The sequence below is a fragment of the Erinaceus europaeus genome, chromosome 2, assembly GCF_950295315.1.
Source record: "Erinaceus europaeus chromosome 2, mEriEur2.1, whole genome shotgun sequence".
NCBI classification, from domain to species: domain Eukaryota; kingdom Metazoa; phylum Chordata; class Mammalia; order Eulipotyphla; family Erinaceidae; genus Erinaceus; species Erinaceus europaeus.
The window spans coordinates 197,619,096-197,634,630 of record NC_080163.1 but is presented as its reverse complement, the minus strand read 5'-3'; the positions used below and the strand labels follow the sequence as shown (position 1 = coordinate 197,634,630).

The 15,535-nt window shown below is 47.2% G+C and overlaps 1 long non-coding RNA gene across 1 annotated transcript in view; it reads left to right on the top strand.

Moving 5' to 3' along the window:
* Positions 1 to 284: 284 nt before the first annotated feature.
* Positions 285 to 15,535, top strand: part of LOC132536857 (uncharacterized) — a 397,589-nt gene continuing 382,338 nt past the window's right edge. Inside the window, exon 1 of the long non-coding RNA XR_009548404.1 lies at positions 285 to 556. This is a non-coding gene — a long non-coding RNA (uncharacterized LOC132536857). The remainder of the gene's footprint in view (positions 557 to 15,535) is intronic.

Below are 15,535 nucleotides of genomic sequence, written 5' to 3'. Positions count from 1 at the left end.
CAGGGCAGGAGATGGAAGGGGACTGGCCAATGGCACAGACACAGGGGGAGCAAAAGCAGAGCTCCAGGACCTTTCTGTCTCTGTGGCCACCCCACCAGGCCACCGCATCTGGTGCCTTACCCACATAAGCCTGGTGCTCTGCCCAGTGAGCCCTGTCTTCTGCCTCTCTAGCTCCTGGGAAAGAAGCTCTCAAGAAGTAATCCTGAGAGCAGACTGCAAGCACCCTGGCCAAAGCAACTAGTCCAGACCAAGGGACAGTGCAGTGGGAGCAAGGCCCGCCCAGGAGGAGCCCTGCTGGGTTATGTCGCCGCCTTGTGGATGCGGAGCAGAATGCATCTTATGGGAGACTGGACCCAACCAAAGCGCTCCTGAATGTCTCCCAATATTGTTTTCACTTTCTGTTCATCACACAGAGCCAGGGAGAAACACACACAGAGAGACACCAGAACACTATCTGGTTCAAGCTAATGGTGGTGCCGGGGATTGAAACTGGGTTCTTGAAGCCACAGGCATGAAAGTCTTTGGCAGAACCCCTAAGATAGCTCCTAAGCACAAGGTCTTATTTTAAATATTTTATTGTATTGTTATATTTAGCTATGGAGAGAGACAGAAAGAGAGAGAGTTACAAAGAGAATGGTGCTAGCTAGTAAGCTCTCTCCCAGTCCAAAGACTTCTTTTAAAATGTTTTTCCCTTTCTTTCCTACTTAAATATCTCTACTAATGAGAGACAGGCATAAATACAGAAAGCTGATAACTATAGGCAGTCAGTCCTGCCCAGGCTCTCTTTATTCACTTACTGTTTTATCACATTTTATTTTATGGTTATGTTTAGTGATAAGAGCTAGAGATACAGAAAGATACAGAGATAGGGAGATGGGTAGGACAGACACCATAATGCTGATGCAAAGAGACTATCCGACCTGAACCTCTGAGGTTCCTCCAACACCATGACTCAGGGCTGAGCAAGGCTCTGGAAAATTTAAATAAATAAAAAAAAATATGTGTGTGTATCGGAGAGTGACAGTTTGTTTGTTCTCTCTGAGTTGAAGCTACACTGAAAAATTAAAAGGAAGCGGTGAGATAGAGACGTGGAGAGGAAGAGATCCACCCCACCCCCCCACAAACCTGCCTCACCTCTCCTTCCCCTGCAGGGAGGGAAGGAATGGGCTCCATCCTGGTTATTGTGCACGGAAGTCTGGGAACTCCAGCTGGTTCCTCACAGCCCAGCGGCCCAGCACAGGTGCTCAAATCCCTTTTTTCCTGGCAGGGGGTTGGAGCAGGGCAGGAGAAGGAAGGGGACGGGCCCATGGCACAGACACGGGGTGGGGGGAGCAAAGGCAGAGCTCCAGGACCCTTCTGTCCCAGTGGACACCCCACCAGGCCAGGGAACCTGGTGACTCAGACTCGAAAGCCCAGTGCTCTGGCCAGTGAAACCTGTCTCCTGCCTCTCTAGCTTCTGGGAAGGAAGCTCCCTAGAACAAATCCTGTCAGCAGGCTGCAACCACCCCACCCAAAGCAACAACTAGTCCAGACCGAGGGGCAGCTCAGTGGGAGCAAGGCCCGCCCAGCAGGGGCCCTTCTGGGTTATGTCGCCGCCTTGTGGACACAGAGCAGAATGCACCTTATGGGAGACGACCCAATCAAAAGGCTACCGTGTTTCTCTGAATATTCTCTTCATTTACTTTTCCTGACAGAGATCCAGGGAGAGAAACACAGAGAAACACCAGAACACTGTCAGCTCAAGCTAAAGGTGGTGCCAGGAATGAAACTGGGTTCTTGAAGCCATAGGCATGAAAGTCCTTGGCAGAAGAACTCTTTAATATAGCTCATAAGCAAAAGGTCTTTTTATTTTTAGTATTTGTAAATTCTTGTATTAATATATTTATCTACGGAGAGACAGAAATTGTGAGAGAGACAGACAGAGAGACAGAATGATGGTACCTATGAAACTGTCTTACAGCTAAGGAATTCCTTTTAAAATATTTTTACTTTACTTTGTTACTATTCTGAGTAATGAGATGGGATTAAAGAGAGAAAGATGATAACTACTAGGCACCTTCACCCAAGCTCTCCTTTTTAGTTAATAATTTTTCACATGTTACTTTCTTCTGATGTTTAGTAATGACAGCTAGAGATAGAGAGAGAGTGAGGTGGGCAAAGGTGAAATCATAAGGCTGATGCAAAGAGACGCTCATACCTGGAGTTCTCTGGGTCCTGACTCACCATGATGCAGGGCTGAGCAGGGCTATGGTAGAAAAAAACAAAATGAATGAATAAAATAAATAAATAAATAAATAAATACATGACTCAGAGAGTGAGAGTAGAGCAATGCTCAGCTCAGACTTATGCTGGAGAGCAGGGTATTCAGCCTGAAGCCTCGAAACCTCAGGCATGAAAGCTTTTCACTTAACCAGCAAGCTCTCTGCCTGGCCAACAAGGGCTTCTTTCAGCAGGAGCCCACAGAGTGTTGGTTCAGGCCCAGCATGGAGCAGCCTGCCACATGGCTCAATGCAGGGCAGTGATGCTGACACCGGAGAGCCCCAGTTCCATTCCCGGCCCTGCCCAGGCCCAACTGCTGTTACCGCCCCTTCCTCTTGGCTTACTTGGCCAGATACACAAACCTGTTCTCCCCCTGTAGAAAAGAGTGACTTCCTGTGCAGCATGGCGAAAGCAAAGTCTCCACTCACCTGGCCAAAGCGGAGACTCACTCCCGCTTCCAGCCCTTGCCGTGGGCAAAACTCTGCCCCTGCTCCATGGACTTTGCATTTTCCTAGCAGTTGGCAATCTCCAAGCCAACGTGATTTCCATATTCTCTCCCTCTCTCTGATTTTCTTTCAAAATGGCATCAAATTAGGATGTACCTTTTTCAAGACATTATTTATTACCTATAACACACCAACAGGGAGAGGGGGAGAGAGAGAGAGACATATAGACATACACAGAGAAAGCACATTTCTTGCTCAGACAAATGTCAGAAGAACTCAGACGTCACCATCCAAGGCCCTGTGCAGTGACACCAGAGATGTTTGTATCAGTTCCGAGCTTCCTGGGTCAACAGCCCCAAGGGAATGAACCCCCTTTGAAGAATTCCTGCTGGGTGACCTCCACCCTGACCCCAGGCCCTGTGCACAGCTTGGAAACTCTGGTGCAGTTTCTGCTTGCTGGCCCCGTGACGAGCACCGGCCTTGCCCTTCCTTCTACCAGTTCACTCCCAGCAGGGCCTGGGGGGCTTCCTGCATCTGTGCTTTGCCCCCTTCTTTCTACTCCTTTTTTTTCTCTCTTTTTGTTCGTGCTTTTTAAATTATTATCCATCGCCTTGTCTTTTATTGTCAAATATTATTCTAATTTCTTCATTGGGGCATTAATGGCTTAGAGTTGATGGTAAAACATAGTACTCTGTATATTTCTCAGTTTTCTTTTATTAAAAATTTTATTTTAATTGTATTTATTATTATTTACCAGAGCACTGATCAGCTTTGGTTTCTGCTGGTGTGGGGCATTGAACCTAGGACTTGGACCCACAGGCATGAGAGTCTGTTTGCATAACCATTACGCTATCTACCCCCGATCTCAGCTTTGTTTTTTCTAATTTTTTTTTTATTAATGAGAATGACAGGAGGAGAAAGAACCAGACATCACACCGGTACATGTGCTGCCAGGGGCTGAACTCAGGACCTCATGCTTGACAGTTCAGTGCTTTATCCATTGTGCCCCCTCCAGGACCCCCACCCTCAGTTTTCTGTGTAACTAATAACCCCATATGGTCCTCCTCTGCCATCATGTTCCAGGACCTGAATCCTGAACCCCACCCTGCAGTCTTCTCTGGTACAGTGGAGAGGAAGTGAGACCCCTCCAGACCTACCTCACCTCTCCTCACTCTGCAGGTGGGGAAGAACGGGGTTCCAACCCTGCTCGTTGTGCACAGAAGTCTGGGAACTCCAGTGGGCTCCAAGCCCAGCAGCCCAGCACAGGTGCTCAAATCACTTTTTTCCTGGCAGGGGTTGGAGCAGGGCAGGAGAAGGAAGGGGACTGGCCCATGGCACAGACACAGGGGGAGCAAGGGCAGAGCTCCAGGACCCTTCTGCCTCTGTGGCCACCCCACCAAGCCAGGGAAGCTGGCATCTCAGCCACATAAGCCTAGTGCTCTGGCCAGTGAACCCTGTCTCCTGTCTTCCCGATCAAACGGCAGCTCAGTGGGCCCTGCTGTGTTATGTCGCCGCCTTGTGGACACGGAGCAGAATGCACCTTATGGGACACTAGAACCAACAAAGGGCTCCCTTATGTCTCACAATATTGTCTTCACTTTCTTTTTTCTTTTTTTTTAAATTTTATTCATTTCGTTTTCTTTCCTGGTGGTTTTATTGTTGTTATTGATGTCATCGTTGTTGGATAGGACAGAGAGAAATGGAGAGAGGAAGGGAAGACAGAGAGGGGGAGAGAAAGACAGACACCTGCAGACCTGCTTCACCACCTGTGAAGCGACTCCCCTGAAGGTGGGGAGCAGGGGGCTCGAACTGGGATCCTTACGCCAGTCCTTGCACCAACTGCGCTTAACCTGCTGTGACACCCTGTTTTAACTGCCTGACACCCTGTTTTCACTTTCTTTTCCTCACGCAGAGCCAGGGAGAAACACACACAGAGAGACACCAGAACACTATCTGGTTCAAGCTCTCAGTGGTGCCGGGGATTGAAACTGGGTTCTTGAAGCCACAGGCATGAAAGTCTTTGTCAGAACCCCTAAGATAGCTCCTAAGCACAAGGCAATCTTATTTTAAATATTTACATATTTATTTCATTGTATTAATACATTAAAGTATCAAGAGAGAGAGACAGACAGAGATACAGAGAGAATAATGCTAGCTACTAAGCTGTCTCCAGTCGAAGGACTTCTTATAAAAAAATTTTTCTGATTTTTAAGAAAATATTTATTTATTCATTTTCCCTTTTTGTTGCCCTTGTTGTTTTTATTGTTGTTGTTATTATTGTTGTTATTACTGATGTCTTTGTTGTTGGATAGGGCAGAGAGAAATGGAGAGAGGAGGGAAAGACAGAGAGGGGGAGAGAAAGATAGATACTTGCAGACCTGCTTCCCCGCCTGTGAAGCGACTCCCCTGCAGGTGGGGAGCCGGGGGTTTGAACCAGGATCCTTGCGCTTTGCGCCACCTGCGCTTAACCACTGTGCTACTGCCCAACTCCCTTAAAATATTTTTATTGACTTTAATATTTATAGTAATGAGACATAGGTTCAAAAAGAGAAAGATGATAACTACTGGGCAGTCACTTCTTCCCAAGCTCCTTTTTGACTCACTACTTGATCATATTTTATTTTATGGTTATGTTTAGTGATGAGACCTAGACATACAGAAAGATACAGAGAGAGGGAGGTGGGTAGAGGCAGACACCATAATGCTGATGCAAAGAGACTCTCATAACCGAAGCTCTGAGGTTTCTGCAACACCATCACTCAGGGCTGAGCTGGGCTCTGATAAAAATTGAAAAAAAAATCAAATAAAAATAAACAAATAAATGTGTGTGTGTGTGTATCGGAGAGTGAGAGCTTGTTTGTTCTCTCTGAGTTGAAAGTACACTGAGAAATTGAGAGGAGGAGTGAGATAGAGACGTGGAGAGAAAGAGAGACCTCTGAAGACCTGCATCACCGCTCCTCCCCCTGCAGGGGGGGAAGGAACGGGGCTCCATCCTGGCCCTTGGCCACGGAAGTCTGGGAATTCCAACTGGTTCCTCACAGCCCAGCAGCCCAGCAAATCGCTTTTTTCCTGGCAGGGGGTTGGAGCAGGGCAGGAGAAGGAAGGGGACTGGCCCATGGCACAGACACAGGGGAGCAAAGGCAGAGCTCCAGGACCCTTCTGTCTCTGTGGCCGCCCCACCAGGCCAGGGAACCTGGTGACTGAGACTCGAAAGCCTGGTGCTCTGGCCAGTGCATCCTGTCTCCTGCCTCTCTCTAGCTCCGGGAAGGAAGCTCCTGAGAAGAAATCCTGTGAGCAGACTGCAAACACTCCTGCCCAAAGCAACAACTAGTCCAGACCAAGTGACAGTTCGGTGGGAGCAAGGCCTGCCCAGCAGGGGCCCTGCTGTGTTATGTCGCCACCCTGTGGAGACGGAGCAGAATGCACCTTATGGGAGATGAGCTAATCAAAGGGGTGCCGTATTTCTCCTAAAATTCACTTCATTTTCCTTTCCTGACACAGATTCAGGGAGAAAAACACCAGAACACTGTCAGCTCACGCTAAAGGCGGTGCGAGGAATGAAACTGGGTTCTTGAAACCAGAGGCATGAAAGTCCTTGGTAGAAGAACTCTTTAATATAGCTCATAAACAAAAGGTCTTTTTTACTTTTAATATTTATAATTTCTTGTATTATTATATTTAGCTATGGAGATACAGAATGTGTGTGTGTCTCTCTCTCTCTGTGTGTGTGTGTGTGTGTAGAGAGAGAGAGACAGACAGAGAGACAGTATGATGGTACCTATGAAACTGTCTTACAGCTAAGGAATTCCTTTAAAATATTTTTACTTTACTTTGTTACTATTCTGAGTAATGAGATGGGATTAAAGAGAGAAAGATGATAACTACTAGGCACCTTCACCCAAGCTCTCCTTTTTAGTTAATATATTTTTTCACATGTTACTTTCTTCTGATGTTTAGTAATGACAGCTAGAGATAGAGAGAGAGTGAGGTGGGCAGGGATGAAATTATAAGGCTGATGCAAACAGACTCTCATACCTGGAGTTCTCCGGGTCCTGACTCACCATGATGCAGGGCTGAGCAGATCTATGGTAAAATAAATTAATGAATAAAATAAATGAATAAATAAGTATCAGTGGGTGCAAGTCCTGCTGAGCAGGGGCCCTGCTGTGTTATGTCGCCACCTTGTGGACACAGAGCAGAATGCACCTTATGGGAAACTAGAGCCATCCAGAAGGCTCTCGTATGTCTCCCAATATTGTTTTCACTTTCTGTTCATCACACAGAGCCAGGGAGAAACACACACAGAGAGACACCAGAACACTGTCTGGTTCAAGCTCTCAGTGGTGCCGGGGATTGAAACTGGGTTCTTGAAGCCACAGGCATGAAAGTCTTTGTCAGAACCCCTAAGATAGCTCCTAAGCACAAGGCAATCTTATTTTAAATATTTACATATTTATTTCATTGTATTAATACATTAAAGTATCAAGAGAGAGAGACAGACAGAGATACAGAGAGAATAATGCTAGCTACTAAGCTGTCTCCCAGTCGAAGGACTTCTTTTAAAAAAATTTTTCTGATTTTTAAGAAAATATTTATTTATTCATTTTCCCTTTCTGTTGCCCTTGTTGTTTTTATTGTTGTTGTTATTATTGTTGTTATTATTGATGTCTTTGTTGTTGGACAGGGCAGAGAGAAATGGAGAGAGGAGGGAAAGACAGAGAGGGGGAGAGAAAGACACTTGCAGACCTGCTTCACTGCTTGTGAAGCGACTCCCCTGCAGGTGGGGAGCCGGGGGCTTGAACCAGGATCCTTGCGCTTTGCGCCACCTGCGCTTAACCGCTGTGCTACTGCCCAACTCCCTTAAAATATTTTTATTGACTTTAATATTTATAGTAATGAGACATAGGTTCAAAAAGAGAAAGATGATAACTACTGGGCAGTCACTTCTCCCCAAGCTCCTTTTTGACTCACTACTTGATCATATTTTATTTTATGGTTATGTTTAGTGATGAGAGCTAGACATACAGAAAGATACAGAGAGAGGGAGGTGGGTAGAGGCAGACACCATTATGCTGATGCAAAGAGACTCTTATAACCAAAGCTCTGAGGTTTCTGCAACACCACTACTCAGGGCTGAGCAGGGCTCTGATAAAAATTGAAAAAAATCAAATAAAAATAAACAAATGAATGTGTATGTTTGTGTGTGTGTGTGTGTGTGTGTGTGTGTGTGTATCGGAGAGTGAGAGCTTGTTTGTTCTCTCTGAGTTGAAAGTACACTGAGAAATTGAGAGGAGGAGTGAGATAGAGATGTGGAGAGAAAGAGAGACCTCTGAAGACCTACATCACCGCTCCTCCCCCTGCAGGGGGTGAAGGAACGGGGCTCCATCCTGGCCCTTGGCCACGGAAGTCTGGGAATTCCAACTGGTTTCTCACAGCCCAGCAGCCCAGCAAATTGCTTTTTTCCTGGCAGGGGGTTGGAGCAGGGCAAGGGGAGAAGGAAGGGGACTGGCCATGGCACAGACAGGGGAGCAAAAGCAGAGCTCCAGGACCCTTCTGTCTCTGTGGACACCCCACCAGGCCAGGGAACCTGGTGACTGAGACTCGAAAGCCTGGTGCTCTGGCCAGTGCATCCTGTCTCCTTCCTTTCTCTAGCTCCGGGAAGGAAGCTCCTGAGAAGAAATCCTGTGAGCAGACTGCAAACACTCCTGCCCAAAGCAACAACTAGTCCAGACCAAGTGACAGTTTGGTGGGAGCAAGGCCTGCCCAGCAGGGGCCCTGCTGTGTTATGTCGCCGCCCTGTGGAGACGGAGCAGAATGCACCTTATGGGAGATGAGCTAATCAAAGGGGTGCCGTATTTCTCCTAAAATTCACTTCATTTTCCTTTCCTGACACAGATTCAGGGAGCTGTCAGAACACTGTCAGCTCAAGCTAAAGGAGGTGCGAGGAATGAAACTGGGTTCTTGAAACCAGAGGCATGAAAGTCCTTGGTAGAAGAACTCTTTAATATAGCTCATAAACAAAAGGTCTTTTTTACTTTTAATATTTATAATTTCTTGTATTATTATATTTAGCTATGGAGATACAGAATGTGTGTGTGTGTCTCTGTGTGTGTGTGTGTAGAGAGAGAGAGACAGACAGAGAGACAGAATGATGGTACCTATGAAACTGTCTTACAGCTAAGGAATTCCTTTTAAAATATTTTTACTTTACTTTGTTACTATTCTGAGTAATGAGATGGGATTAAAGAGAGAAAGATGATAACTACTAGGCACCTTCACCCAAGCTCTCCTTTTTAGTTAATATATTTTTTCACATGTTACTTTCTTCTGATGTTTAGTAATGACAGCTAGAGATAGAGAGAGAGTGAGGTGGGCAGGGATGAAATTATAAGGCTGATGCAAACAGACTCTCATACCTGGAGTTCTCCGGGTCCTGACTCACCATGATGCAGGGCTGAGCAGATCTATGGTAAAATAAATTAATGAATAAAATAAATGAATAAATAAGTATCAGTGGGTGCAAGTCCTGCTGAGCAGGGGCCCTGCTGTGTTATGTCGCCACCTTGTGGACACAGAGCAGAATGCACCTTATGGGAAACTAGAGCCATCCAGAAGGCTCTCGTATGTCTCCCAATATTGTTTTCACTTTCTGTTCATCACACAGAGCCAGGGAGAAACACACACAGAGAGACACTAGAACACTATCTGGTTCAAGCGCTCGGTGGTGCCGGGTATTGAAACTGGGATCTTGAAGCCACAGGCATGAAAGTCTTTGTCAGAACCCCTAAGATAGCTCCTAAGCACAAGGCAATCTTACTTTAAATATTTATATTTCACTGTATTATTATATTAAACTGTCATGAGAGAGAGAGAGAAAAAGAGAGAGGGGGGGTGAGAGAGATACAGAGAGAATGATGCTAGCAACTAAGCTGTCTCCCAGTCCACGGACTTATTTTAAAATATTTTTATTGACTTTAATATTTTTAGTAATGAGACGTAGGTTCAAAGAGAGAAAGATGACAACCACTGGGCAGTCACTTCTTCCCAAGCTGCTTTTTGACTCACTACTTGCTCATATTTTATTTTATGGTTATGTTTAGTGATGAGAGCTAGAGACACAGAAAGATACAGAGAGAGAGAGAGGCAGGTGGGCAGGGGCAGATAGCATAATGCTGATGCAAAGAGACTCTCACACCCGAAGCTCTGAGGGTCCTGCAACACCATGACTCAGGGCTGAGCAAGGCTCCGGTGAAACAAACAAAAACCATATTATATCATATGTGTCTAGAGAGCAGAGACTGGGAGCAGAGCACTGCCCAGCTCAGACTGATGCTGGAGAGCTGGGGATTCAGCCTGAAGCCTCGGAACCTCGGGCAGGAAAGCTTTGGACACAACCAGTAAGCTTTCTCTCCAGCCCCCAAGGGATTCTTTCAACAGCAGCCCCCAGAGTGTTGGTTCAGGCCCAGAATGGAGCAGCCTGCCACATGGCTGAGGGCAGGACAGTGATGCTGACACCTGAGAGCCCCAGTTCCATTCCGGCCCCTTCCCAGGCCCAACTCCTGTGAGCCCCTTTCTTGACTTACTTGGCTAAATACGCAAACTAGTTTTTCCCCTGTAGAGAAAAAAGAGTGACTTCCTGTGCAGCATGGTAAATGCAAACTCTCCAGCTCCCTGGCCAAAGAGGAGACCTTGACATAAGTCCCCTTGTACTGCCCCAAACTCTGCTCCTGCTGTGTGGATTCTCCACTTTCCTAGCACTGAGCATCCCAAGAAAGTGGGATTTCCCTCTCTCTTTCTCACTGTCTCTCCCTCTGATTTTTTTCAAATAGCATCAATAGAGGATGTAACATTTTAAAGATGTTATTTATTTCAACCACACACTACCCTAACTGGGGGTGGAGAGAGACAGAGAGAGAATATCAGAGCATTTCTTGCTCAGATAAAGGTCAAAGGAACTCAGACATCACCATCCAAGGCCCTGTGCACTGACCCACCTCTGGGATACCAGAGACATTTTTATCAATGAGGGGGCAGCACTCAGCTTCCTCGGTTTATAGCTGCAAGGGAATGAGCCCCCTTGAAGGATTGCTGCTGGGTTGACCTCCACCCTGACCCCAGGCCCTGTGCACAGCATGGAAACTCTGATGCAGTTTCTGCTTGCTGGCCCAATAACAAGCACCAGCCTTGCCCTTCATTCTACCAGTTTAATCCCCAGCAGGACCTGTGGGGCTTCCTGCAAATGTGCTTTCCCCACATTGTCCCTTTCTTTCTTTATCTCTTTCTTTCTCCCATTTTTTCTTATCTGTACTCCCCCCCCCTGATTTCTTTCCTTCTTACTCTCTCTTTTTTAAAACTAGAGCACTGATCTGGTGGTGGTGGGCATCGAACCTGGGACTTCAGAGTCTCAGGCGTGTGAGTGACTCAGCATCACCATTCTGGTATCTGCCTCCACCCCCTTTTCTAGTTGTGATGCCACTAGGCTGACTGCTGAGCCTCGGTGCTGCACTAGGAAGCCAGGGTTGCTGGCAGCAGTCCCTCCCACACCGTCTCCAACCACCTCGCAGTTGTTCTTTCTCTTCGATTTTAAAGTACACTGAGAAACTAGGTGAAGGAGTGAGGTAGAGAGGTGGGGAGAAGAGAGACCCCTGCAGACCTGCCTCACCTCTCCTCCCTCTGCATGGGGGGAATGAATGGGCTTCCAGCCCTGGCCCTTGTGCCCGGAAGTCTGGGAACTCCAGCGGTTTCCCTCCACCCAGCAGCCCAGCACAGGTGCTCAAATCCCTTTTTTCCTGGCAGGGGGTTGGAGCAGTGCAGGAGACAGAAGGGGACTGGCCCATGGCACAGACACAGGGGGAGCAAAGGCAGAGCTCCAGGACCCTTCTGTCCCAGTGGCCACCCCACCAGGTCAGGGAATGTGGCACCTCAGCCTCGCAAGCCTGGGGCTCTGGCTTGTAAATCCTTTAACCTGCCCCTCTCCAGCTGCTGGGAAGGAAGCTCCCAAGAACAGATCCTGTGAACAGACTGCAAACACCCTGCCCAAAGGAACAACTAAACAACTAGTCCAGAACAAGGGGCAGCTCAGTGGGAGCGAGGCCCGCCCAGCAGGGGCTCTGGTGTGTTATGTCGCCGCCTTGTGGACACAGCGCAGAATGCACCTTACTAGAGAACAGACCCAACCAAAGGGGTGCCGTATTTCTCCTAATATTCTCTTTATTTTCTTTTTCTGACATAGATCCAGGGAGAAAAACACTGAGAAACACCAGAACACTGTCATCTTGCTTAAGCCAAAGGTGGTCCTGGGGACTGAAACTGGGTTCTTGAAGTCACGGGCATGAACGTCCTTGGCAGAATTCCTAAGATAGCTCCTCAGCACTAGGTCTTTTTATTTGAAATATTTATAATTCATTGTATTATCATGTGTAGCTATGGAGAGAGAGACAGAGAGCCACACAGAGAGAGAATGATGATAGATACTAAGCTGTCTCACAGCCAAGTCTTTCTTTTCAAAATATTTTTCTTTTGCGAAGCTCAATGACCCAGGTTCGAGCCCCTGGTCCCCACCTGCAGGGGGGAGCTTTGTGAGTAGTGAAGCAGTGTGGCAGGTGTCTCTCTATCTCCCTCCCTTCTCTGTCACCCCCTTCCCTCTCAACTTCTGATTTTCTCTATCCAATAAGTAAATAAGGATTAAAAGAGATAAATATGTTATCTTACTTTAGTTAATGTTTTTAGGCATGAGCGAGGTTTCAAGAGAGAAAGATGGTAGCTACTAGGTAGTCACTTTCCCCCAAGCTCTCCTTTTTGATTCACTGTTTTTTCACATTTTATTGTGATGTTTAGTCATGAGAGCCCAAGATACAAAGAAAGGGAGATGGGCAGGGGGAGATATCATAATGCAGAGACTCTCCTAACTGAAGCTCCAAGGTTCCTGCCTCACCATAATGCAGTGCTGAGTAAGACTCTGGTAAAAACCAAATTCTCAGTGAGAGCAGAGCACTGCTCAGCTCAGACTTATGCTGAAGTGCTAGAGATTCAAACTGAATTCTTGGAACCTCGGGCATGAAAGCCTTTGACATAACCATGAAGCTTTCCCTCCAGCTCGCAATGGCTTCTTTCAACAAGAGCCACAGACTGTTGATTCAGGCCCAGAATGGAGCAGCCTGCCACATGGCTCAATGCAGGGCAGTGATTCATATATATATTCCATTTTGTTGCCCTTGTTGTTTTTCACTGTTTTTGTTATTATTGTTGTTATTGATGTTGTTGTTGTCAGATCGGACAGAGAGAAATGGAGAGAGGAGGGGAAGACAGAGAGGGGGAGAGAAAGAGACACCTGCAGACCTGCTTCACTGCCTGTGACTCAACTCCCCTGCAGGTGGAGAGCTGGGGGCTCGAACTGGGATCCTTACTCCGGTCTTGCACATTGTGCCACATGCGCTTAACCTGCTGAGCTACCGCCCGACTCCCAGGGCATAATTCTTAAACCTGAGAACCCCAGTTCCATTCCCTGCCCTGCCCATCCCAACTGCTGTGACCCCCTCTTTTGACCTACTTGGCTAAATACACAAACCTGTTTTCCCCCTGTAGGAAAAAAGAGTGACTTCCTGTGCAGCATGGCAAATGCAAACTCTCTGCATCCCTGGCCAAAGAGGAGACTCTCCCCACCCACCCCTGCACCCCTGCAATGGGCAGAACTCACCCCTGCTGTATGGAGTCTCCGTGTCCCTCGCACTGAGCAGTCCCCAAGCCAACGCAATTTCCATCAGTCACTGTCTGTCTCCCTGATTCCTTTTATAATGGCATCAGTTTAGGACGCAGCACTTTCAAGGTGTTATTTATGACCTATCACACACCAACGGGGAGAGAGACATACGGAGAAGTTCAGAGCATTTCTTGCTTAGACCAATGCCAGAGAAACTCAGACATCACCATCCAAGGCCCTGTGCACTGACCCCCCTCCTGAGACACCAGATTCCTTTGTATCAATGAGGGGGGCAGCTCAGAGCTTCCTGGTCAACAGCCCCAAGGGAATGAATTTCCAGAAGGATTCCAGCTGGTGTGACCTCCACCCAGTGACAATGCTGGCCCAGTGACAAGCACCGGCCTTGTCCTTCCTTTACCAGTTCAATTCCCAGCACCACCTGTGAGGGTTCCTGCAGTATCTGTTCCTTTTCTCTCTTCCTACTTTCTTTTATCTCTTGTTTGTACATTTTATTATCTATGGTTCATTTATCGACTTATTTGAAAAATATTTTTCTAATTACTTTATGGGGGATTAATGCTTTATTGTCAAGAGTAAAATGCAGTAGTTTGTACACTTCTCAGTTTCCACATAACAATTCAACCCCTTTAGATCTTCCTCTGCCATCAAGTTTCAGGACTGGAAGCCTGAACCCCACGCTACAGTCTTTTACTTTAGTACAATGCACCGATGTTTCTACTTTACTTTCTTTTTAAAAACAAATTTTTTTAACAGGAGCACTGATGAGCTCCAGCCTATGGTGGTGTGGGGCATTAAACCTGGGCCTTCAGAGCCTCGGCATGAGAGTGTCTTTGCATCACCATTCTGGCATCTTCCTCTGCCCCTTTTCTAGTTTGGACACCACTAGGCTGAGTGCTGAGACTCTGTGCCAGCACTAGGAACCCAGGGATGCCGGCAACATTCCCTCCCTCCCCCCATCCACCTCCCATTTGTTCTTTCTCTTTGATTTTAAAGTCCATTGAGAAATTGAGAGAAAGGGATGAGATAGAGAGGTGAAGAGAAAGAGAGACCCCACAGACCTGCTTCACCTCTCCTTCCCCTGCATGTGGGGAACGAACATGGCTCCAGCCCTGCCCTTGTGCACGGATGTCTGGGTACTCCAGCGGGTTCCTCACCACCCAGCAGCCCTGCACAGGTGCTCAAATCGCTTTTTTCCTGGAAGAAGGTTGGAGCAGTGCAGGAGATGGATGGGGACTGACCCACGGCACAGACACAGGGGGAGCAAAGGCAGAGCTCCAGGACCCAACTATTCCAGTGGCCACCCCACCACACCAGGGAATGTGGCACCTCAGCCTCGCGAGCCAGGGGCTCTGGCCTCTGAACCCTGTAACCTGCCTCTCTCTAGCTCCTGGGAAGGAAGTTTCCAAGAACAGATCCCGTGAGCAGACTGCAAACACCCTGCCCAAGGCAACAACTAGTCCAGACCAAGGGGCAGTGCATTGGGAGCAAAGCCCACCCAGCAGATGAACTGCTGAGTTATGTCGCTGCCTTGTGGACACCGAGCAGAATGCACCTTACTGGATAAAAGACCCAACCAACCAAAGGGCTGCCGTTTTTCTCCTAATATTTTCTTCATTTTCTTTTTTCTGACACAGATCCAGGGCAAAAAACTCACAGAGAAACACGAGAACACTGCCAGATTAAGCCAAAGGTGGTACTGGGGTCTGAAACTGGTTCTTTGAAGCCATGGGAATAAAGTCCTTGGCAGAACTCCTAAGATAGCTCTGAAGCACAAGGTCACCTTATTTTAAGTATTTGAAATTTACTGTATTATTATATGTAGCTACAGAGAGAGACACACACAGAGAGAATTATGATAGCTACTAAGCTGTCTCATGACCAAGGATTTCTTTTTAAAGTATTTTTCTTTTGCAAAGCTCAATGACCCAGGTTTGAGCCCCTGGTCCCCACCTGCAGGGGGAAGCCTTGTGAGTAGTGAAGTAGTGTGGCAGGTGTCTCTCTATCTCCCTTCCTTCTCTCTCACCCCCTTCCCTCTCCATTTCTGGCTGTCTCCTTCCAATAAATAAATCAAGATTTAAAGAGGTAAATATTTTATTTTACCTTGCTAATA